This window comes from Lithobates pipiens, unplaced genomic scaffold (assembly GCF_037356315.1).
Source record: "Lithobates pipiens isolate NorthernLeopardFrog02 unplaced genomic scaffold, aLitPip1_a1.2 Scaffold_16, whole genome shotgun sequence".
Classification (NCBI taxonomy): Eukaryota; Metazoa; Chordata; class Amphibia; order Anura; family Ranidae; genus Lithobates; species Lithobates pipiens.
The window spans coordinates 465,849,171-465,873,830 of NW_027507748.1; positions in this window are offsets into that span (position 1 = coordinate 465,849,171).

A 24,660-nucleotide genomic window follows, 5' to 3' on the forward strand; every position below is an offset into this window, starting at 1 on the left:
CATGTATCTATGGGTCCTGAAGCACAAGAATCCATCAATGAAGTATTATTTGATCAAGCCTGGAGAAGTGGCAATTCCTATGCTTCCATGTTAAAAATGTTGTGATTCAGTACCACTAGTGTGATGGAATAGCAATCCATTGATAACACAGCAATTAGACTAGAATCAGTGATTTAGTGTTACTAGAGCAAGTGATATCATCTTAACAAAACGGTGCCAAAAGAGCTGGGATACCATCCTTTGGGTTCTCCTTAATCCTAACCTATCTCTGTGAAAGAACAATGGATCGAGGGGGCAGGTTCCCCAGAGACAGCTTTGAATTTGGCATCCTGTTGTACTGCACATTATCCATAGACTACTGGCCAGCTATACCGTTGTAATATAATTGTTTATTGCTGAATTTATGACTGCTCAGATTTATTTATTCCAGTAAATTTTTATCTATTCATAAGTTTCAATCTACCATCTTTTTGATTAACAAAAAGTAGTATATGTTGTGCAGTGGTACATGAATAGCAGAAAATAGGGGATGCAATTCTGTGAATATTCTTTATATGTAATGAGGTCCCGAACAAGCTATTGCAGGAAATGAAATAGGCTAGGTGGTAACTTGACAAGGTGGCATTTTGTGTGAGCTCCCAACACATTTTTGGAGCTCAGAACTCCACCTTCATCAGGGCTGAGCAACATAATAATATATAAACAACATGAAGCTGAGTGTCTTTTAAAAGTGATCAAATATCCATATATGTACAACCAATATAAAGGTTATGCACATTCACTTTGTATCCTAAGGATTGTACAAAAGAAAATCTTCTTTATTAAAAAGAGTTACCAAACTTTAACCACTTCAATACAGGGCACTTATACACCTTCCTGCCCAGGACAATTTTGAGGTTTCAGCACTGTCGCAATGTGAATAGCAATTACGCTCTCATGCTACACTGTACCCAAACTAAATTTTTATCATTTTGTTCCCACAAATAGAGCTTTCTCTTGGTGGTATTTGATCACCTTGGTGGTTTTTATTTTTTGCTAAACAAATAAAAAAATACCCAAATTTTTGAAAAAAATAAAAGTTTTTCTTTTGTTTCTGTTATAAAATTTTGTAAATAAGTAATTTTCTCTTTCACTGATGGTCACTGATAAGGTGGCACTGATGGGCACTGATAAGGCGACACCGATGAGGTGGCACCAATGAGCGGGCACTGAGGGGCACCGACGATGGGCACTGATATGTGGCACTGATGGGCACTGGTAGACAGCACTGATGGGTGGCACTGATATGCAGTACTGATGCGCATTGATAGGCAGCACTGGTGAGCACTCATAGGTGGCACAGGTGGGCACTGGTGGGGACTGATGGGCACTGATAGGCGACACTGATGGGCACTGAAAGGCTGAAATGATGGGTACTTATGGGTGGCACTGATAGGCAGCACTGCTGGGCACTGATGGACATTGATACATGGTACTGATGGGCACTGATACATGGCACTAATATGAGGCATTGATGGGCATCCTTGGTGGCACTGGCAGTGGTAGGCATTATCAGTGGGCACTGATTGGCAGATGCCTGTGCATTGATTGGCAGCTGCCTGGGCATGGATATGCATTTCCCTGGGGGTCTAGTGGGGCATACCTGGTGGTCCAGTGTGGATGGCCATCCTGGTGGTCCTGGGTGGCATCATGACGGTCCTGGGCGGGATCCGAGGGGGGGCTGGCTGTTCTGATAAACAATCAGCACAGATCCCCCTGTCAGGAGAGCCTCCGATCAGCTCTCCTCTACTCACGTGTGTCAGATGGGAGTGAGGAAAAGCTGATCACCGACTCTTACTATTTACATCATGATCAGCCGTGATTGGACATGGTTGATCACGTGGTAAAGAGTCTCTGTCAGAGATTCTTTACCTAGATCGGTGTTGCGGGGTGTCAGACTGACACCCTGCAACAACGATCGCTGAGATGCATGCCCCCTGGGGGCATGCAGCAGCTTAATATCCTGAGGATGTCATATGACGCCCAGTCAGGATATTGAAGCCACTTTGCCGCCGTCATTCTTTTATATGGTGGGCGGCAAGTGGTTAAACTTATACATTGCTCTTCACACAGCCTTGTTACAAAGGTATAATACTGTTCTGGGGATAATATTTTCAAAGAGTTTACAATGATCCCTGTGCTGATATACATGCATTCTAGATTTTAAAATATTATTCATATTCATTTTTGAGCTTTTCATAGGAGAGTACAAGAGAACCTCAGTTTATTCTTGGCTATCATACATTACTGTATTGCTCTTGGTAAATTGCTATAGCTAAAGAATTTTCATTTTTCTGCAATACATATGAATCAGAATTCAGGGAGCTTGCTAACTTATTGAATATATTTTACAATCCAAGAATACTATAAAGTCTAAATATAGTGACGCTGATTCAAGTATATTTTTTTAAGAAATTGAATAACCTACATATTATTAACATTTTACAGAATATTGGAATGGAGAAAGCCGAACAGAATACTTGTGCCTTCTGCTTGAAAACCCTAACTATATTGGTTAAATTTAGAGGGAAATACTCACAAAAATATTATAAAAATATATAAATACAATTAAAATAATTTTATTGCATTTTTTGTTGTTAAAAAAAAGCCTCATCAAAATGTTGGATCATTTCCTCAACCAATGTAGTAAATAGAGAATGGCCTCTGGCACTAGTGACTGTGAATATTAGCTTCAACTACTCATTAGAGTTTGAAGAGGGTGGCCCTCAAAGGGTTTTTAGGTCACATTTTGAAGAGGCTTGTTTACTGCTTTCATTCTTTACAAATACATGCACACTTAAAAGGATTCTTAAGCTTTTTCCATCATTATTCTTTTGTTTTTGTTTAGCTATGTATGAGATTTGATTGGCTTGTTGTCAATTACTTTATCAATAAATAAATACATTTAAAAACATGCTCTTCTGTACTATTTGTAACTAGATCAGTATGTTATACTGGTGATAAAAATTAGAAGTAATATTTTGGGCACAGGAACTTTAGGCATAAAAGAAATATCAATGTACTCTTGACATTAGCCTAAACTCTAATCTAACACCCACACATATCATTGAAGCTAAACCTAAACCCTCAACTAATCTTGCTTTTCGACTCAAGGTACTTTTTTTAAGAATTAAAAAAGATCTTAAGAATTCATACTTGAATATATTTTTTTAAACCAGAGTTTAGAGTCCCTTTAAGACTAATAGTAGTAAATCCTTACTTTGCAAATGTTTAACTCCTTTTTATTGTTTGTAATTAATAATAGATTTTGTAAATCTTGGAAATGAACTTGGAAAATGCCATCTTCAGCTCAGTGTTTTTATTTTGGCTTTCTATTTGGTTTTAGTGTATATAAAACGCAGGATGTAGGATTAATTAGATTTTAAACAAACTAATAGTTTGCCCCTGTTGTAAATGACAGATGTGGAAATGATGCAAATGTGACTTTACACGTGGTGCTTCCCAGGAAAAGTATTGTCTAGCAGTCATTTGTAAACCCTTAGGCTGGTCTTTTGGAAGCTGATTGCCCTTTTTAACTACATTGCAAGATTTTATCTGCTTTAGCTATTTATGTCTTAAAGTTATGTAACACCTGCAGTGCTTTTACTTATTCATGATGTAGTTTACTAATTAAAGGGAACAGGCCTTCTCTTTATCTCACCGGTAATATTGAAATTGAGCATGTTTTCAAAGCTTGCCTTTTCAGTCTGTAAAATCAACCAATAGTTTCAATTTAATAATTTCTCTACCCCAAACTATAATGTCAACCTATGCCTCAATCTGGCTTTTCTGGATTATTTTGAACACTGAAGTGGCAATACCTCCCTGGAATGGTTCCTGGCTTAATACCTGCAAACTTTTGGGTGCCTCCCATCCTTCTGCTGTAATCCCATTATTTTATATAAATTAAAACTCTCCAACCAAAGTTTTCTTTTTTAGTATTGGATAAGGTTTGGAAGGATTAGAACTCCTTTCAAATGTTATTGCTATCCAGTGCTCTGTTGGGCTGGTTTAATGCCTATGTCAGGTAAAGCACCATGCACTCATTGGTACATTGCAGTTCCATTTATATCTAATGACATCTCAACCCACTAAAGGAACACACTTCTGATACTCATGTGATGCAATGCACTGCAACACACAGTAACACAATATTTCAGATCATTCAAATGAGTAGACTGCATTAAAGAAAGAAAGAAGGAGAGACAGAATGCACAGGCTCCTGATGCAATACCATTTTATTGAATAAAAGCAAATAATGAAATCAAAGCATTTACAAAGTAACAGTGTAAGCAAGCTTTACGTCAATACAACTCTTTGGGTGGCAGGTTCCTGGGCACAGTGTCATCTATACCATCCAGGAACTGGATTGCAGTGTGCAGCCGCTGACAAGCTGCACAAGACCACTAGGCCCCTCTCTCGGAGCTTATCAGACATGGAAGGGCCGACGCTGCCTCCTTCGTCACGTGACTCGAGGGAGAACCAGCTGACCAGGATGCACAGGTTTGGAAAGACAACCCTTTATATGAAAGACTCATTTGCCACCCTGTATATAAGCACACTTTTTTGGACTCTAGCGCAAAACTGCAATATATTATTCATTGCTTTAAAGTGGTTGTATAGTCAATTTTTTTACTTTTACCTACAGGAAAGCCTATAATAAGGCTTACCCGTGGGTAAAAAGAAATCTCCTAAACCTGTACGGTTTAGGAGATATTCCCCTCGCTATGCGCCGCTGACTGCAGCAGCGCATGCGCACAAGGGGATTCTCGGCTGAAAGCCCGTCAGACGCCGGACCCTGTCGGGATGAAATCTCCCGCGCACATGCGCGGGAGTGACAATATCACGGCTCCGGCCACTCACAGCGCCGGAGCCGCGATACCCGGAAGGAACGCCGAGGGAGCATGTCAGCTCCCTCGGCGTGGATTGGGCCAGATGTCGGGGCCTCGTTCTAAGGTAAGTATTTCATAATGAGCTAGTATGCAGTGCATACTAGCTCATTATGCCTTTTCCTTTGCAGGTGGCAAAAAAAACATTAGCAGGTATACAACTGCTTTAAATAAATGCATGTTTACACTTGGCATATTGCGCATCAACACATGTGCATTAATGCACCTCATCAGATCATGCGGCTATGAATTGGCATTTTGAAGAGATTTCTCCTCATTTACTGTCACAGGACACAGGCAGTGTGATGTGGGATATAGCCCTACCCTATGATACTGAAAATACTTTTGTTTTTAATTTATTGTTTGTGTTGCGGCTGGAGATTTATGTTCAGTTCCTGCCTTAGGAAACTCAGACAGTAAATGAGAGAAAATCCCTCTCAGGTGGCCTAGGGTATCAATAAAAACCTGACAGGAGGTTTACTCTTTCCCTATTCTATCCCCCCCCACCAAAAAGAAAATTTGGCGGAAAAAAAAATTAAAGCCCAATTCCAGATAGAGCAGAAATTATTCCCCACAACTACTTAAATTAGAAACAAAGCAGCTCTAACTTCTATATCCACCACCTCTCCAGGGCGGGGAATTTCTGCTTCTCTTTTATGTAGAGTGACACCCACTGTTATTCATCCCATTCCCTGCAAATCCAGGGTGTCAAAACTCTGTTTCTCCCTCTATTCTCACAGGGGAATACACTCTCTACAGCACTTAGAATATCCCCACTGCTAAAGAAATTAGTGAAGAGGGCCTGTATTGCACTATACTAGGGATGAGCCAAACACCTCCCTGATTCAGTTCGCACCAGAACATGCAAATAAGCAAAAAATGTGTGCGACCATGCGAACACCATTAAAGTCTATGGGACATGAACATACAAAAAAGTGCTCATTTTAAAGGCTTATATGAAAGTTATTGCCATAAAAAGTGTTTGGTGACCCAACTGCCTGATGTGTTTTACAGTGGGACAGCAAAATCACATTTCTAGAGGAAAAAATGTAATTTAAACTTGCTTGTGGCTGTAAGGGGATATTAACCACTTGCCGACCAGCGCACGACGATGTACGTCGACAGAATGGCACGGGCAGGCAAATGGGCTTACATGTACGTCCCTTTAAATTTGCCGCCCTGCCATCGGGAGCACGCTGCCGGCGGCGCGCTCCCACGCTGGTCGGGGGCCCCCGTGAGTCCGGTCGCGGGACCCGCTGACTCGATCGCCGCGGGCATCCCCGCGATCGTCTCACGGAGCGGCCGAATGGAGGAAATGCAGAGTAAACAGCATTTCTCCATTCTGCCTAGCAACTAGTGACGCTGATCTCTGCTCCATGTGATTGGAGCAGAGATCAGTGTTCACTAAATGAAAGCCCAACCCCCCCACAGTTAGTAACACACCCCTAGGAACACTTAACCCCTACACTACCACCCACTGGTTAACCCCTTCACTGCCAGTGTCATTTACACAGGAATCACTGCATTTGTATAGAAGTGATTACTGTATAAATGACAATGGTCCCAAAAATGTGTCAAAAATGTCCGATGGGTCCCCCACAATGTCGCAGTCACAATAAAAATCGCTGATCGCCGCCATTACTAGTAAAAAAAAAATAATAAAAAATTATTTAAAAAAATGCTATAAAACTATCCCTATATTGTAAACGCTTTAACTTTTGCGCAAACCAATCAATAATCGCTTATTGCGATTTTTTTTACCAAAAATATGTAGAAGAATACGTATCGGCCTAAACTGAGGGAAAAAAGTTTTTTTATATATTTTTGGGGGATATTTATTATAACAAAAAGTAAAAAATAATGCGTTTTTTTCAAAATTGTCGCTCTATTTTTGTTTATAGCGCAAAAAATAAAAAACGCAGAGGTGATCAAATACCACCAAAAGAAAGCTCTATTTGTGGGAAAAAAGGACGTCAATTTTGTTTGGGAGCCACGTCGCTAAACCGCGCAATTGTCAGTTAAAGCCACGCAGTGCCGAATCGCAAAAAGTGGTCTGGTCTTTGACCAGCAAATTGGTCCGGTCTGAAAGTGGTTAAGGGGAAATCCACACCAAAATAAAAAATATTAACTGTGTGGGGTCCCCCCAAAATCAATACCAGGCCCTTCAGGTCTGGTATGATTTAATGGGAACTCCACGCCAAAATTGGCGTGGGGTCCCCCCAAAATCCATACCATACCCTTATCTAAGCATGCAGCCTGGAGGACAGGATGGAGGGCAAACACGTGCCCCCCCTCCTGAGCCATACCAGGCGACAATCCCTTAACATGGAGAGGGTGCTTTGGCACCTTTTCCCCATGTTGATGCGACAAGGACTTCATCCCCACAACCCTTTCCTGGTGGTTGTGGGGGTCTGTGGGTGGGGGACTTATCAGAATCTGGAAGCCCCCTTTAACATGAGGGCCCCCAGATTCCAGCCCCCTTTGCAATCTCACAGTGCATTATGGGGCATTCTCATGGCATGCAAATCTCTACAAATTTCCCGTGACGCCCCATATGTTTGGTTCATTTGCAAGCAAATGAACACCCGATATTCGAGCCAAACTTAAGTTCATCTCGAACTGCGGGCTCAGCCCTACACTACACTGGAATAAAATAACTTCAAGTTGTGTGTATGTATATATATATATATATATATATATATATAGTTGCTCGAAGGGGAGGTGGGGCCACAAGGATTGAGTGATGCTTTAAACTGGAGTTGTTTGGCTTTATCTCTAAATAATATTTTCCATGGCCAACTTAATCTATCTATCTATTGTCTATAGCAGATTTTTTTTTCCTTTGCAACATACATTTATAAACATGTATACATCACTCATTGTTCACACGGCACTGATAATAAATTAGCCCTCCTATGTTACGTCCCCGTTACCATGAAAGCACAGTTGTAATATTAAAGTAGAAATTCAGCTAACAGCTTACAATCTCTAAACCTACTCACAGCCACATTTTAAAACTAATCTATCTAGCCCTGTGAAGAAGAAATCTACCTGTTCTGCAGCTGCTCCTGTCCGGTCCCATGCTGAGCTTTCAGCTGTGGCTTCAGTGTGTAGTAGGGGTGTGCAGAAGAGGCAGCTGACAACAGAAGCCCCATAATAAGTCTATGGATGACATCACTTCCCAGGCATTTCCCAGCCGTTGCCAGTTCTCTCCTGCACACAGCATTTGCTGGAGACTGGACTGGATCAGCTTCAGGAAAGGTATGTATAGCGATTTCTTCTTTACAGGAATAGATAGATTAATTTGAGGATGTGGCTACAAGTAGGATTAGAGTTAGTTTGGATGAGCTTTTTGTTTGGATTCGTTTTGGATGAACTTTCACTTTAATGTGATCCCTACATAAGCATGTGTCTAAAAAACTTTAATTGTGCCAAATAAACAGAACAGTGATTTGGAAAGATGCTGAGGGTATTTTTGGGTCAGTTCCCTACTGCAGTAGTTAGTATTAATTTGGAACCACTAATCAATAGGAGGATAGGAGCTGCCTATCGTTAACATTTCCAGAACAACTACTATTAGAATACTTTTATACTAAATACATGGCATTCTGCATATTCCACTATACTAACATAGCTGTATGAAAAGTAGCCAAAGTAGCAAATACAGTACAATAATAAAAAAAATACAATAGTGATGATTCATTGTCTTTTTTTGCTGCTATTTGAAAATGAGTGCATTCTTATGTCTGTGAGAAAAAAAAAAAACAACAGTTATTTATATGTGAAAGAAACTAAATACCATGATCTTTAGAGTCATGATGTTGTTTTTATATTTTCTCATACAAAAACGATTTATTTAAAACCTTATTTGTAACAGAAATATCTTTCCAGCAATGCTCTGAAAATAGATATCTAGCTCCAAATGCCCATTTATAGACAGCTTTGGAATTTTCTGAGTCAACTTGACTTGTATGTTTATACCCAAATACCTGAGAGAATGCGCAAAGTGGTTATTTGTGATTAACTAGTTATATTTTCAAAGCATTATTCAAAAATCAACATGTTTTTTACAGAATACATTTTACTATGCCTTCCTCCTCCATATTCTAATTTTGACATGTAGTAGAATATCACAGCATAGAAATAATTTGAAACACCATATATATACAATTGTTTTTCTAATTAGCAGCTATAAAGCAGCACATAGAGATATCTTGGGGAAAGGGTTAAACACTGGCTAGCTGTAAACTAGTTGCACAGTATTGAATGGAATAAAATCTCCACACAGTATTCTATACTCAGTAAACAATTCATATGTGACATCACAGAAATGGTCTGAACTACATCTGGGACCCATAAGCCTCACCCTGGGTAACCCTTATAAAGTTGGTCATACACTAATCAATTTTTTCAGTCAACCTCATGGCTAAATGTAATATCCAACAGCACAGGTGGATGCATCTCCTGTTTGGGCTAGTGTATTGGTAAAACTACTGCCAGCGACGGTCAGAATACAGTGGACCCTGTGAAATAGTGATTGTAGTTGACTGGCTGCAGTCACTGTTGGTCCAAGAACTGACCACCCCACTCCTTTGATTTTTGGATCTAGATATGTTGGGTGGTAGGGTGGCCGGTTCATCAGGAATCAATCAAAATTCAATCAGTACATGGACAGCTTCAGAGGCCTAACAAAATCGAATGAAACAGAGAGCCCATCAGAGCTGAATACCTTTAAAGAACGTGGAATTATGTCAACTGAGGGGCTACACCTACATAACTACTTGAATACTAGCCTGCCATATCCCTTCCTTAAAGATATGTTTTCAGTTTTAAGTGCTGCAATACTTTGACTGAAAAACATTCAGTCATGCAATACTGTACCCAAATTAATTGTATATCATTTTTCAAGACAGATAAAGCTTTCTTTAGTGGTATGTAGTAACTACTAGGATATTTAAAGGATTACCATAAAAAGATTAAAAGATCATGCATTCCTTTATATTATAGAAAATATTAAATAACATTTTTAAAACAATGTGAAACCCCCAAAATACCCCTTTTTTAATGTGAATGCCCTGAGGTTATCTCATTGTTTTGCCTAAATGTTTTGGAAATGCAGGTGGATAATACATGAAGCTTGATAATGGTGCATTAGGTCATGCATAGGGGGATGTAGAGGAGAAGAGGTTAATGAACTGGACATATACAGTGGCACAGTGGTACAGAAGTGCAGGATAAGGTAGGTGAGGGGGTTATTATACAGATCACATACAGAGACAGGGTAGAGCTCAGAAATGGGGGGGGGGGGTTAAAGAGTTAAAAGGAAATTTTACAGTCGGCAAAACTTAATGTAGGGATCTGCAGCTACTGAATTAATTTATTTGCCATACAAGGAATACTACTATTTCCACTCTTTCCTCTGTTGCCAGAGGAAGGGGAGGGATTAGTGATGTTACATTTGTGATCATGGTGATTGCTCATCACAGCAATCACATGGTACAGAGCTCATATTGGCTATGTATAAAGTATCTGTGATGAGTGATCTGAATGTTAACAGGTGCAATGGGCACTAGTGGCTAATTATGCTGCTTGGAAACAAGGCTGGGTAAGTAATAGTCCACCACTCTGCTGTTCAAAAACCCAAAGTGGTGGTGTAGTGGGTAAAGTCCAAACAAAATTTTTAGGTGGGGAAGAATTACATCTGTTGAAACTTCTCTCAAGTTTTTATTTATGTCTATGATCTCAAGGAGCATTTGACCTCTCTTACTGTCCCTGTCATGTCTATATAAGAAATGTTAAAGATAGGGTAGCTGTCATCACTAGGCTAGGATGGCACAAACAGCACTACAAATATTATCAGATATCCTAACCCTCAGTTAATTAAATACTTGTCGACCAGCCGCCGCAGTTTTACTGCAGCAGAATGGCACGGCTGGGCGAAACTACGTTATGTAACGTCGCTTCACCCTGTGGCCACTATGGGTGGGCATACACCCGCTGCTCGCCCCCGGAGCTGGTGCGAGTGTTCGGCTCCCGCGATTGCTGCTGAGACACTGAGAAACGGAATCTGTGTGTATAAATTCACAGTTTCCGGTTCTCTGAGGTGAGAAGTGACTGATCGTCTGTTCATACAAGGTATGAACAGCAATCTGTCATCTACCCTAGACATTCCCCTTCCCCTTCAGTTAGAACCCAGAAAGGGAACGCAATTAACACCTTGATCGCCCCCTAGTGGTTAACCCCTTCCCTGCCAGTGACATTTTACAGCATTTTTATAGCACTGATCGCTGTATAAATGCCAATGGTCCCAAAAATGTGTCAAAAGTGTCTTATATATTTTTGGGGGATATTTATTATAGCAAAAAGTAAAAAATATTGTGCTTTTTTCAAAATTGTCACTTTTTTTTGCTTATAGCGCAAAAAATAAAAAACGCAGAGGTGATCAAATACCACCAAAAGAAAGCTCTGTTTGGAGGAAAAAAAGGATGTCAATTTTGTTTGGGTGCAACGTCGCACGTCCACACAATTGTCAGTTAAAGTGACGCAGTGCCAAATCGCAAAAAGTGCTCTGGTTAGGAAGAGGGTAAAATCTACTGGGGCTGAAGTGGTTAAAACATGTTATTTTGTTTGTGGCCTTATTGACCTGACAGGAAGTGAGAGTTATGCCCCATACACAAGGTCGGACATTCCAACAACAAAATTCATCAGATTTTTCCGATGGATGGTGGCTCAAACTTGTCTTGCATACACCGCACAAAGTTGTTGGAATTTTCGATCGTCAAGAACGCAGTGACGTACAACACATACGATGGGACTATAGGGAAGTTAAGCACCACGTTCGGCACCCTTTGGGCTCCTTCTGCTGATCTCATGTTTATCGCGTGTTAGTAGAAGATTGGTTAGAGACGATTTGCGCTTTTCAGACTTGTGCTTCAGATCGTTACTTCTCTTCAGTTTGTGCTTGTGGGTTCGTATCTGCTTATCAGTGCATGTAGTCAGATCGCATTTGTTTGTCATTGTGTGCTATTTATAGTACTGTCTTTGATTTTCAGTTAGTTCTTTCATAGGGAAGTCTCCGTGTCTCAGAGGGGGGTCAATCGGGAACTTCACGGTGTGGCCCCTCCCTCAGTTATAAAAGAACTGTCAAAGCAAAGATGTGTCATACGGTGGGTGCCTCCCATGGAGGAGGGTCAGGCGCATTTTTTTTTCTTCTTCAGTCCGTCCGCGGAGCAAGAGAAGAAGACTTTGTAGGACATTTTTATTTTTTTTATTTTTTAATAAAGGACTTGTCCCAAGCCGTGTCATGTCATTTTTACCATTTTCACACTATTTTTGTGAAATAGTAGGGGTAAATGTACCCCGTTACCATTTCACACAGGGAGGAGGCTTGGATCTGGGGGTCCCCTTGTTAAAGAAGGGTTCAAGATTCTGATAAGCCCCCTGCCCACAGACCCCCACAACCACTGGGCAGGGGTTGTGGGGATGAGGCCCTTGTCCCCATCAACATGGGGACACGGTGCTTTGGGTGGCTACCCAAAAGCACCCTCCCCATGTTGAGGGCATGTGGCCTGGTACATTTCAGGAGGGGGGGCGCTCTCTCGTCCCCCCTCTTTTCCTGGGGCCTGGCAGGTTGCATGCTCGGATAAGGGTCTGGTATGGATTTTGAGGGTTTCCCTTATTATCCATACCAGACCTGAAGGGCTTGGTATAGAATTTTTCTGGATTTCCCCACACAATTTTTTTTTTTTTCAACTTTGGTTCGGGGTTCCCCTTAATATACATACCAGACCCAAAGGGTCTGGTAATGGACTGTGGGGGAATCCCATGCTGTTTTTTCAATGACTTTTATGTGTATTGCTGGGGCCGACAATTAATTATAGCCACGAGTACTTTTAAATGACTTTTTTCCTTTAGAAATTTCATTTTGCTCTCAGACTGTTCTAAACACAGGAAACATGCGCCACTTTACAGGCATACTATAGACACCCCCAGGTACGAAATTTAAAGGAATATTTCACTTTTATTATTTCACTTTAAGCATTATTAAAATCACTACTCCCAAAAACTTTTTTTGTAATTCTTTATTTCAAGAAAGAAAAGCATAACAATGGCATGGTCAACATTAATACAAACATATGTCAGGTCAAAAATCAAGTTGCATTTAGTCAGCAAAATACATTGAGCAACCCTGCTCCATAGTGAGGACATAATAAGAAAAGATTCCAACATGGCAGTGCTGATGGTATGCGGGGCCTCTAAGGCTATCCGCTCACCACCATATCCAACCTAGGTCTGATTATGACCATTGCCTAGTCATGCAATATAGCAACATGATCGAACATTTTCTATACAATAGGTAAACATAGTAGTTCGGCTATCAAGCAGGCCCAAACATGATGTATTAGATAATGCTTTGATTCCAGGATGTTTCCTTTATCCAACCGAATACTCATGAGTGGATACAGACTGTCAAAACAGGGATGTACTAGGAAGGGCGAGAGGGAACTAATTAATCTATGATAACATTAGGAAGAGAGCAAGGGGTCAGAGAAGGGGGGAGGGGAGGCTAGGGAGGGGAATGTGGGGGATGACAGAGAGAAAAAGAGTAAATTGAGTTGCAGTGCACAATTTTGCAGAGTGGTAAATATGGGGTAGGAAGGGGAAAGCAAGGAGGAGAAAGAGCGGGAAAGGCAGGTAGGTAGTAAAAGATGGGAAGGTGGGGGGAGGAGGGAGGGAGAGAACTACAAAGAGGAGGGGGGAGGAAAGTGGGAGAGGAGGGGGAAGGATGATCGATTTCTACTGTATAAGTTCTAAGGTCTAAGTGAAATTGAAGAGATTGTAGATGCATGGGGCCAGACCCCAGAGAACCTTATGCTAAAGAACATATGTGCCAATAGAACGTGCAAAGTGACATAACATAACTACAACTGTCAAACAGTAAACAGTACCTTGTGCAGTAAGACTAAATGCCCAAAGCTGTGATCCCGCAGCAACAGTGTCCCACAAGGAGAAATTACAGTCCGTGTGTTGTCCAGACCCCCAGCACCCCACAGGGGCCACAGCAAACCTGGGGCCAACTGCATCCCAACCCCGAACACTGGGGCCTGGGGCCCACCACGGCACACGCACAGGGCTATATCAATAGAGAATGTACTTGTGGGCGGCGGGGGACACCGGCCCCGCACACCCACCCCAGGCCCCCCTAACCCACCACCGGCAGACAGGAACCCCCAAAAGGCCACCGACTCCACACCCAGGGTTGACCACAGTTGTCTCAGTTGCTTGCGGGTATGCAGGGAGGGGGCAGCGGTCCCATGGCCATCTGGGGGGGCGCAAGGAGCCCAGCACCGGGCAACAGGGTGCACGGGAGAGCCTGCATAGTTAAATCGCTGGGGTGCTTAGCCACCCCAGGCCCCCCTAACCCACCACCGGCAGACAGGAACCCCCAAAAGGCCACCGACTCCACACCCAGGGTGGACCACAGTTGTCTCAGTCACTTGCATGTATGCAGGGAGGGGGCAGCGTTCCCATGGCCATCTGGGGGGGCACAAGGAGCCCAGCACCGGGCAACAGGGTGCACGGGAGAGCCTGCATAGTTAAATTGTTGGGCTGCTTAGCCACCAGGGGGAGTGAGAGGGGGGAGCCAGGGAGCATCGTTGCAACTAGGTATAGCAGAGAGTGTTGGAGTCCAGTGCCCAACCCCAGATCCCCCACCACCCCCAAGCAAAACATACTGACATGTTTCCCCCAAGTACCTTTCCACTACACAATAGTAGTCCATGGGAGAGGCTGCGACCCACACTAATTATATGTTGAACTAATCACTGTAGAAAAGTAAAGGTGTAGTCACCACCATGTCTTGTAAAAACAGCCATACTACAGAATCAGACTATTGTGTAAATAGGTCACATTACAACAGCAGTTTGAGAGTTTATGGGCAATAGTTATTTGATACAGCTGGTCAGTAGATCTTCAACATGTTTCACAATGAGCTTCATCAGGATGATGTACTACATATTTTAACTGTGTTGCACCCACTCAGAGGATCTCATGAGACGTCACTGGTCACAAACCAAAGGCAGTCACCTCCAGAACCCAAAGAGGGCATGGTTGGACTGTGCAGAGAGAAAACTTGGTAACATGCCAGCTTTCAAAAAGAGTATGTAGAAGAAAGAGTCATGGAGGAAGATTGAAACAGGCCTCAATCAGCCAACAAAAATCATGGATGAACAAATCAGCTATGAGTTGAGATGAAAAACATAGAATACTGGCCCTAAGAGGGTATTCTAGCATTAATGTTATGGTGCCAGCATTTGCCTCCATGCCAACTGGCTTTCCTGTAGAAATATTCTCTGAACAGATGCCTGATCCTCTTCGCAATGCTGAACCTCAAGCACTGAAGGGGTTAATAGCTTCAGGTTTAACATTTCAAGTCCTGAGGAGGCCCTAAACTTAAATAGCTGAACAGGATGTTGTGGCTCCAACTTAAAATATAAAGCATACAGACATGAAAATATGCTTTGTGCAAACTTTAGAATACATTAAAAAATATTGTTATTTCAGCAACTTTGATCACTTAGTAACTGACATTCCGACGACAAAATCTGTCAGATTTTTTCTGACGGATTTTGGCCCAAACTTGTCCTGCATACACATGGTCGCACAAAGTTGTCGGAAAATCCTATCGTTCAGAATGCGGTCACGTAGAACATGTACGATGGGACTATAAAGAGGGCAGTAGCCAAAAGCTTTCATCTGGTAATTTATTCTGAGCATGAGTGGCACTTTGTCCATCGGAATTGTCTACACACGATCGGAATTTAAAAGATCTGATTTTGCTGTCGGAAAATTTTAGATCCTGCTCTCAAACTTTGTGTGTGTCGGAAATTCTGACGGAAAAAGTCAGATGGAGCCCACACACGACCGGATTTTCCAACAACAAGATCCGATCGCACATTTTCCGTAGGAAAGTCCAACCGTGCGTACAGAGCATTATTGCCACATGTGAAGTTTACAGTATTTCAGAAATGCTCCTAGAATCCTGGAATCTTCACACACTGAACTTGAGTTTACAGGGAATGGTGTTAACAAACACAAAAAGAAACTGTTCAATTGTATGAGATAAAAAAAAAAAAAAAACCACGTGTAGTACATGTTTGCAATGCATTAACATTTCTACATATATTTTTTTTACCTTTAAAAACCCTGAAAGTACAGTCAGAAATGGACTGCTGTCTGAGTCCTGTGACTGCCAACACAAGAAATGGGGTAACCTCTGCCTAGTTATCTTTTGCTTAACTGGAATTTCTATCCCCCCCCCCCCCTGCTCTCATCTCCATAGTATAGAGAATGAGAGCAAAGGGGGTTTGTTTTAAGGCAACCTAGCGCATGGGATTGTGACAGAATGGGAGTTTCAAGTTTCCCCTCTGACAAGGTTTAGGTCAGGTAGCTATAGGGGCGGGGCCTATTTCCTATTACAGTCAGGTTATAGTACAAGCCAGGTAACCAATAGAAAATAGCATAACCTAGGTTTAGGTCAGCTATCCACTGGGGGTCAGCTGACCTTTAAGAACTTTCCAGAAGTTAAATCACATGATCTCCTGGAAGGTTCTAGATTGGTCAAAGGCTATATAAGGCAGTGCATCAGGCATTGTGGCTGCCAGTTCCTCAAGACATCCACCTGGGGAGCTATCTCCCCTACCCCCTCCCTTGTTGCGGCCTCAAATATTATGTGTTTTTTCCACCCTCCTTTTTCTCTAAGGGAGTGGTTATTTAAAAATGGTTATATTTTCATCAACCTGAGTTGTAGTGGCTGGGTTGTTTACTGTAAGATTGTTGAGTAAACATGTTATTTTGTATTTTCATTTATCTAACTACGAATGTTTTCATGTTTTATGAATTAAATTTGAATACCAATAATGAAGGCCGCGGCCAAGTTTACTCCACTATTTTGTTTGTCTTATTTATTTATGGGTTATCATTTCTGTCTACATTCCCACTATTGTTCTGTAGTTCAAGTTAGGAACTGGGAGGGCTAATATAGGAAGAGTGCACAGGACACGTTGAATTCCTGACAAGATCAACAGTATTTTTACATTAATCGAGTACAGTAGATATAACAACAATAATTCACTGATATATTTAGCAGAAAAGGAAGGGAGAAAGTAAGAGAAGTTTAGAGAGGTCAGAGAATAGTGATCCTTGTTTAAGCCGACAGAAATTCTGCAATTGTTTAAATAACTGACCTACTGTAAGTAGTGTGCATAAGGGTTTCTCTAATTGCATAATTGCACCACATCAGTATAAGACTGCAGCAGGTTTCCTACACCATATCGCTAGACATCTACACTAAGTTTGATGCACCACATTGTTGGATGACCATACCAGATTTCCTGCACCATACCATTGGACAACCACACCAGGTTCCCTGCACTACATATTTGTACACCCATACCAGGTTTCCTGTACAACATCATTGTACAACCACACCAGATTCCAACTCTTTCAGCTAAGAATAGGAAAATAAGACCACAGAGGATACAGAATCACTAAAAATGGAAAAATGAAGACTAGAAACACACTGCCTGATCCAAGAGTTCTCAGTTTCTCCTTGACATACAGATATTAGGGTCAGAAGAATCCATTTTGTCCTTTGCATTTTATTGATGGTTCAGGCGGTGGTGATATAATATTGAAAAGAATGTTCTTGGCACATCTTTAGGCCCCTCAATGCCATCTGAGCATTACTTGAATGCCACAGCCTCTAATTACTTCAGGCCCTTTGTAGTGTATAAAATAACTACTATATGCATGTTTAACATAGAGCCTTTCTTAAATTTCTTCTACAACAACTGTATATTTAGAGACATAATACCAGAAAAACATAAAAAAAAAAAAAATTGCCTGAAAACTCAGTTTAAGCGAGAATTAAAATCCTCAATATATGGCCGTAAGAATCTTCAGTGATACTGCATTATTGGTGCTTATGTATAAAAAATAAGTAAATTGCACTATAAGTAATATTTTTAAATGTATTTTCAATGTATTCTGTTGTTTGGATTATTTTATAGTTTGTTTCTTAACTATGTAGTGTTTTGAATATTTGCTCTCTGCTGGATTTCAGTACTTCATATGGTGTGAAATAAGCTGTCATTCTCTATCACATGCTGAGTAATAGCCTTCTGTACCATTACACACACAGTCTTGTATATATAAAAAAAAAATCTGTGCCTGTGTGATTAGGACAGTATCAGGCATCCAAACATTTGTCTGTTTTGTTTCAAATCCCTCAGTCAATTTATTGACATGAGCATGCAATTATTTATATTTATATGCATTTATAGGACATTACTAAATGTATGTAAAGGCATGTAATGATTTTAAATGGCATAAAGGACACTGTGTGTTTACTTGCAATTTGGGTGCATTTATTTTATCTTTGTTTGAAGAAAAGGAAAATCAGGAGCAGATAGAAGGCTTAGAACATGTCTAAACATGTTGAAGGGCCAGTTCATACCATAAACGCACAAGAAGGCACTGCATGTTCCTTTGCATCTCACATGTGGTGCAGTGTAGTGTGATTTGAGCCTATTGATTTAGAATGGGCTGAATCGGACTGGACCGCACCAAAAGTATTGCTCACACTGCTATAAAAAAAACACATTGCAACAGGATCATATGTTACTTCTGTTTGATGTGATCTAGTGTAGGCAAACGCACTGTGTTTGTGACCTGCTTTTGGGGTGTCATTAGCTTAACATTTATAACCGTTGCAGTTCACAGCTGCAGCGCATTTTGAATGCAGTTTAGGAAATGCGCACGGAACACACGTTTCCTGCACCGCATTCTAGTGTGAATGAGCACTAAACGTAAGTAAATGCATGTAAATACAAAGTTTGTCTATGCTTCCCTGATCAATTTCTTCTGTGTTTAAATAAGAACAAATGTAGGAGGCAAGTGTAAATGAGGGCTAAGGAATAGTCCGTTTTCTAAACCATTAATGAAAGAGTTAAAATAAGTTAGAACATTAGGGGTGAGGCAAATGTACATGTGTTCATTATAAGACAGGTACAGACGACATTGCAAAAGTTTAAGTGCTGGATCCAAACCCCACTGAAATCAATGGGAGCTGAATGTGGAAAGACAATAATGAAGATTTATGCGCTAATGCACTAGGTATGGTACACTTGGGGCCATTCGCTTAGTATGTAACAAGGCAAAAAAAATAACAATTCCAATTTGTGGGGAGCAGAGATTTTGATAATAATTAAAGCTCAATGTGAACAATGCAACATTTCTTCCAACAATGAGCCTGGGGATGCCCTTAACCTACCTATGAATTGTGCATCTGTACAATGTATACAACCTACTGCAGCAAAACTGATATTTACAAAGAAAAAAATGCTGTTTAAACTCTTAGTAAATGACAGCTCTCAGATGCTTCTATTTGTAAACAAAGTGGCCAGGATTTCCATTCATCTATACCAGACCCTTACCATAGATGAGGATCTTGTATAGATGGTAATAAGGGGCACCACATAAAATAAGAAAAATGGCATGAGCTGTCCCCTAAAATACATCCCAGGCCCTTATTCTTTATGTATGGAGGATCCTTTCAAGTCTAGTATTAATTTTAAAGTGAATCCCATGCAAAAGCAGGAAAAAAGCATAGGATCCCCACTAAAAATTAATAGCAAACCCTTGTCTAAACAAGCAGCCTGGCTGGCCAGGAGGCAAGGGTTGATTATGCATTCCCCCTCCTGAATTATACCAGGTGAACTGTCCTTAACATGAAAGGTTCCTTGCCAGAAGGGACTTCCCTGACAAAGTACCTTGTCCTCATTTTGATGAGGACTAGAACTTCTTCACAACAACGCTGTCCCAGTGGTTGTGAGGTTCTGTGGCCAGGGGGCTAATTGTAATTTTGGATCCCCTTTTAACAGTAAAGGGCTCCCAGATGGTATGTGAACAAGTAAGCTGTACATCACGTACAGCTTACTTGTTCTGCCTATAAATGCCCACAGGAGCCAAACACTGCTAGTAAAAATGGCTGTGACAGCTCAGGTGACAAGTTCAGGTGCGAACTGAGCCAACAATCTCTAAACATGTCTTGTCTTTTATCATGTCTGCAGTCTGTGTGGGGGAGTCTGGAGAGGAAGCAAGAGTGAGAACGCCGCCGGCATGGGAATCACAGGAGGAGTCAGATGTGTGTGGACTATGGAGAGGAGACTATAGAATAACACTAAAGCCACCAAACTAGAGCCATCTGACTGAGCCCTGCACAGTGCACCTGAGAGAAGGTCAGTGACAGCACCGCCAGGGCAGTCTGAGGTCACTGATGTAAGGGGGGAGTGAATACAATAATGTAACGGGTCACTGATATAAAGGTTTCCCCTTATATTAGTTACACCCTCTTACCTTAGTGTATTCACTCTGTGGAAGGTGATCACCAGAAACCCCTCACATCAGAATTCCCCAAATTCCCCTTTACATCAGAGTCTGCAGGATTCCTCCTTACACTGCAAGAGGGAATTCTGCAGCGGACCCTGATGTAAAGGGAAACTCTGATATAAAGGGCAATGCTGCAGGCCCTGATGTAAACAGGAACTCTGATGTAAAGGGGAATGCAATGGACTCTGATGTATGGTGGTTTCTGGTGACCAGAGCCCCCTTTACATCAGAGTTCCCCATTAGATCATGGTCTGCATCATTCCCCTCTATGTCAGAGTTCCCTTGCACTGTAAGGGGGAATCCTGCACACTCTTACACTCTGATATATGGGGAAACGCTGTACTGGCTGGGTTATATTAATCTGACCTTCATATGAATGGATAAATATGTTTTTTAGACATTAGATCATGGTCTGTATCATTCCCCTCTATGTTAGAGTTCGCTTGCACCGTAAGGGGGACTCCTGCACATGCTTACACTCTGATATATGGGGAAATGCTGTACTGGCTGGGTTATATTAATCTGACCTTCATATAAATGGATAAATATGTTTTTTGACTTTCGTTTAACTTAAACACATTGCTAATAGCACTGCCTACATCAAAGCCCCTAGTGGGGATCAGCTGTCCTTTCAGGACACTTCAGAAGCGGAAGCCTTCCTGCGTTCACTGCGCTGTGACGCATATGCCAAATCCTCGCACAAAGCCTCTCCAAACAACCGCCTAGTGGACCAGCGGAGCCCGAGGAAAGACTCCCTGAAACACTTCAGATCATCTGGACCTGCTCACCGCAACTCCCCACACTGATACGAACTTATAACGTGCCTCTCTTATGGTCCCAAAAGTTTGCCTATTTCTACTACCGACTCAGGTATTTGACCCACTACTAAGTGCCTCTCCTTTTTTACCACTGCTTATATTAATATTGTCTCTAATTTATTCTCCATTCCTCATTATGATGGCATATCTCCTATAGCCTCCTATAGCCTCACTGTGTAAGCCCCCCTCCTAATCCCCTGCTCATGGCGGCCTCCCATCATGGCTAAAAACACTGCCTCTCTAAGGGCGCACACCCATCACACCTGGGCAGATACTCTCGAACAGACACATAGGGCTCACTTAGATGCCATCCTCCATAAATTTGGCAATAAAGCTGGTAAACTACTAGTGAGTGTGTAAAAGCCCCTTTCGCCCGACACATATCACCTCCCTGAGGGACTCTTCCGGCACCGTAAAATCCTCAACATGAAGCTTTCAATGCTCCTACCTCCCTACCCAAAATTTCGGCAGCCATTAGAAATCTAGCTCCCTCTAAAGCCCCGGGCCCAGACGGGTTCACAGGAGAATTTTATAAGACCTTACCCTCCCTAACTGAACCGGTTCTTCATGCAATTTATAATAGTATTTGGTCAGGCGGTCCTTATCTACCAACCGGGAACCAGACCATCATTAAATTACTTTCAAAAAAAGGCAAAGGCCCCCAAGAACCAGGCTCTAGCAGACCCATCTCTCTTCTTAATTTGGACATAATATTACTCTTGAAAATAGTAGCTTCCAGATTAGCCACCATTATGCCCCTTCTGATACACCCAGCCCAGTCAGACTTTATAAAAGGAAGAACAGCCACCATAAACATACAGAAGGTCATGACAGCCCTGGAACATGCCAAAAATACCCCGGGGGGGATCATGCCATCATCACCTTGGACGCGGAAAAAGCTTGTGACAGCTTTGAGTGGCTATCTTTGGCTCTATCGCAAATGGGCTTCTCGGGCCCTTTCACTCACCTCATATGAGCCATGTACACATCCCCCGCGGCCAGGTTGGTGGTGGCTGGCCTCCTCTCAGATGAATTTCTCCTCTATGGCCCTATAAAGGCACAAGGCAGGGCTGCCCCCTTTCCCCTCTTCTCTTTAACATCATTCAAAAGGCCCCCCTACATGGAATCAAAATAGACTCACGGGAACTCTGCACATCCCTCTTCACTGATGACATCCTCATTTTTACGACCAACCCCTCCTCTCACATGTTCACCATTAAAACTATTTTTGTTGAATTTAGACTCTGCTCGGGCCTTCTCATTAACTAAAGCAAAAGCGAAATTCTCCTAATAGGCACTCTGTCTGCTCCTCCATGGGCTCACCTTTCACCTTTCTTGGTGGCCAACTTCCGTCTAACTTATCTAGGCATTAAGATAGGGAAACTGCCCTCCTCTATATACCACCTCAATTATCCCCCATTGATAAAAAAATTACACAGGAATTGAGTAACTGGATGGATCTACCTCTTTCGCTCCTGGGAAGATGTCACTTAGTAAAGATGGTCAGATTTTTCTCGATTATTGTATCCTCCCCAAACGATCCCATTGCTTTTGAAACACAAAGATACTTCAATCCAAAACAAAGCCATCTCACAATTTCTTTGGCACAACAAACGACCACGCATAGCCTTTGCAAAACTATTTCTTCCCAGACGCGAAGCAGGGATTAGTCTACAAAATATTAGAGCCTATAACCTCTCTTTCCTGTTAAGAATAAGTCTGGACTGGATTTCGCAACTCTCTCACTACTCAAATTACTCCCTGGAATCGTCAATGGCTCACCCCTACTCCTTGGTGGCCCTCCTTCACTGCAAATGGAAATCTATCCCCCCACTCCTACAACATAATCTTCTCCTCAGAGACACAGCCATTGCTTTTAGGAAGGTGCGAAAAATACTAAAATTATCACCCTTTCTATCCAGACATCTCCCGATACAAGGAAACCCTAGCTTTCCACCAGGACTGGAGCATAAACAATTCTCTGTTTGGCGACAAAAAAGCCTAACAAATTTCTCCACTCTGTGCAACATGGAAACAGCCCCTTCACTTCTCGGCTGTCACTGAAACCTTCTCCCTCCCTCAATCTCATGCTTTTCATTTTGTGCAATGTGGCAGTTTCTTGAGAGATTCCTGCAGAGAAAAACGCAAAAGATTTCAGACATCCTTTCTGGATCTGCTACTACAAGGTGACTCTTACAAAATTTCGGTCATCTACAAGCCACTCTTGTTGAAATCCACTCCCTCTATTGCCTCATCGTCAGTTGCCAACTGGGGTAAAGATTTTCCGGATTCAGACTTAGTGGGTGAACTTTTACAAGGTTACAAAAAACGCACCAGCTGATCCCCAATGAGGTTTGGAGAGAAACCCAACTAAAGATACTGCACCTGGCTTACATACTCTTTCTCTCCGATAAGAAGGACATAGGCGCATCCAGTTGTCCCATGTGCTGCCAACCAAAACCATCCCTCTCCCACCGATTCTGGGCATGTCCCTTTATCTACCTTCTGGGACCAGGTCATAGCATATATCTTCAACCTAATGCTGCTGACAATGCCTAAGGACCTCCTTCTACTCATTTTCGGCTACTGGGACGACCGTCTGTTACCGTGGTGCTCTATCTCCCACCCTTGCTACAAAGACTGGGCTTTGACTGTACTTTTAATAGCCGGACGGCTAATTTTAAAAAAACAGGACATCCTCTTGCTGCCCACGGATATCGCAACTCAAACAGAAACTTCTGAATCTGCTCCACAAGGAAAAAATCAACACGACTTCAAACAAGTGAAATCTAACGCTCACTTCTACTCCAAATGGTGGGCTTTCATGCATTCGACCCTCTCAAGTGAGGAATTATTAAACATCTAAAACTTCTCTTTCTCATACTATGAACCCCATACTATCACTCCTGGAGAATCTGGCACTTCAGTCCTTGACCCTTCACTTGTGGATCTAGCCGTGTCTGATGTTTCAGAACTCTTACACCATACTCGCCCTATTTCACATCCGTCAAGCTCAACCAATTCCGTTATGCACCCGAGCAACCAACCCATGTCTGACTCCTAGCCCAAGAGGCGTTTCGCCTTTGACTTCATCTCGTCATGTTCTGTGGACTTCGTAACAATACTGTTCCCCACCTCGCCTATTTCCCCTTTTTTTGTTGCTACCTCCAGTAGATCCCAAGGTTCCCTACTCTAGATCCATACAGTTACTGTGGCATGGTATTTGTGTTTTGTGATACCTTTCTTCTTTTCCTACCCTAGTTTCATATATGTATCCATGTTTACAAGTGCCTTGACTATTGGCTTTTGTACATTATTTTGAAAAAAAAAAATGTTGCATACCTTCTTTTATGATTCCATGTATCACTTTTTCTTCAATAAAATTTATAAAAAAAAAAAAAAGAAGTTAAAAACGTTAGTTTGCTTTTGTGGGATATTTAGACTTTGTACATTTAACGTAAGGA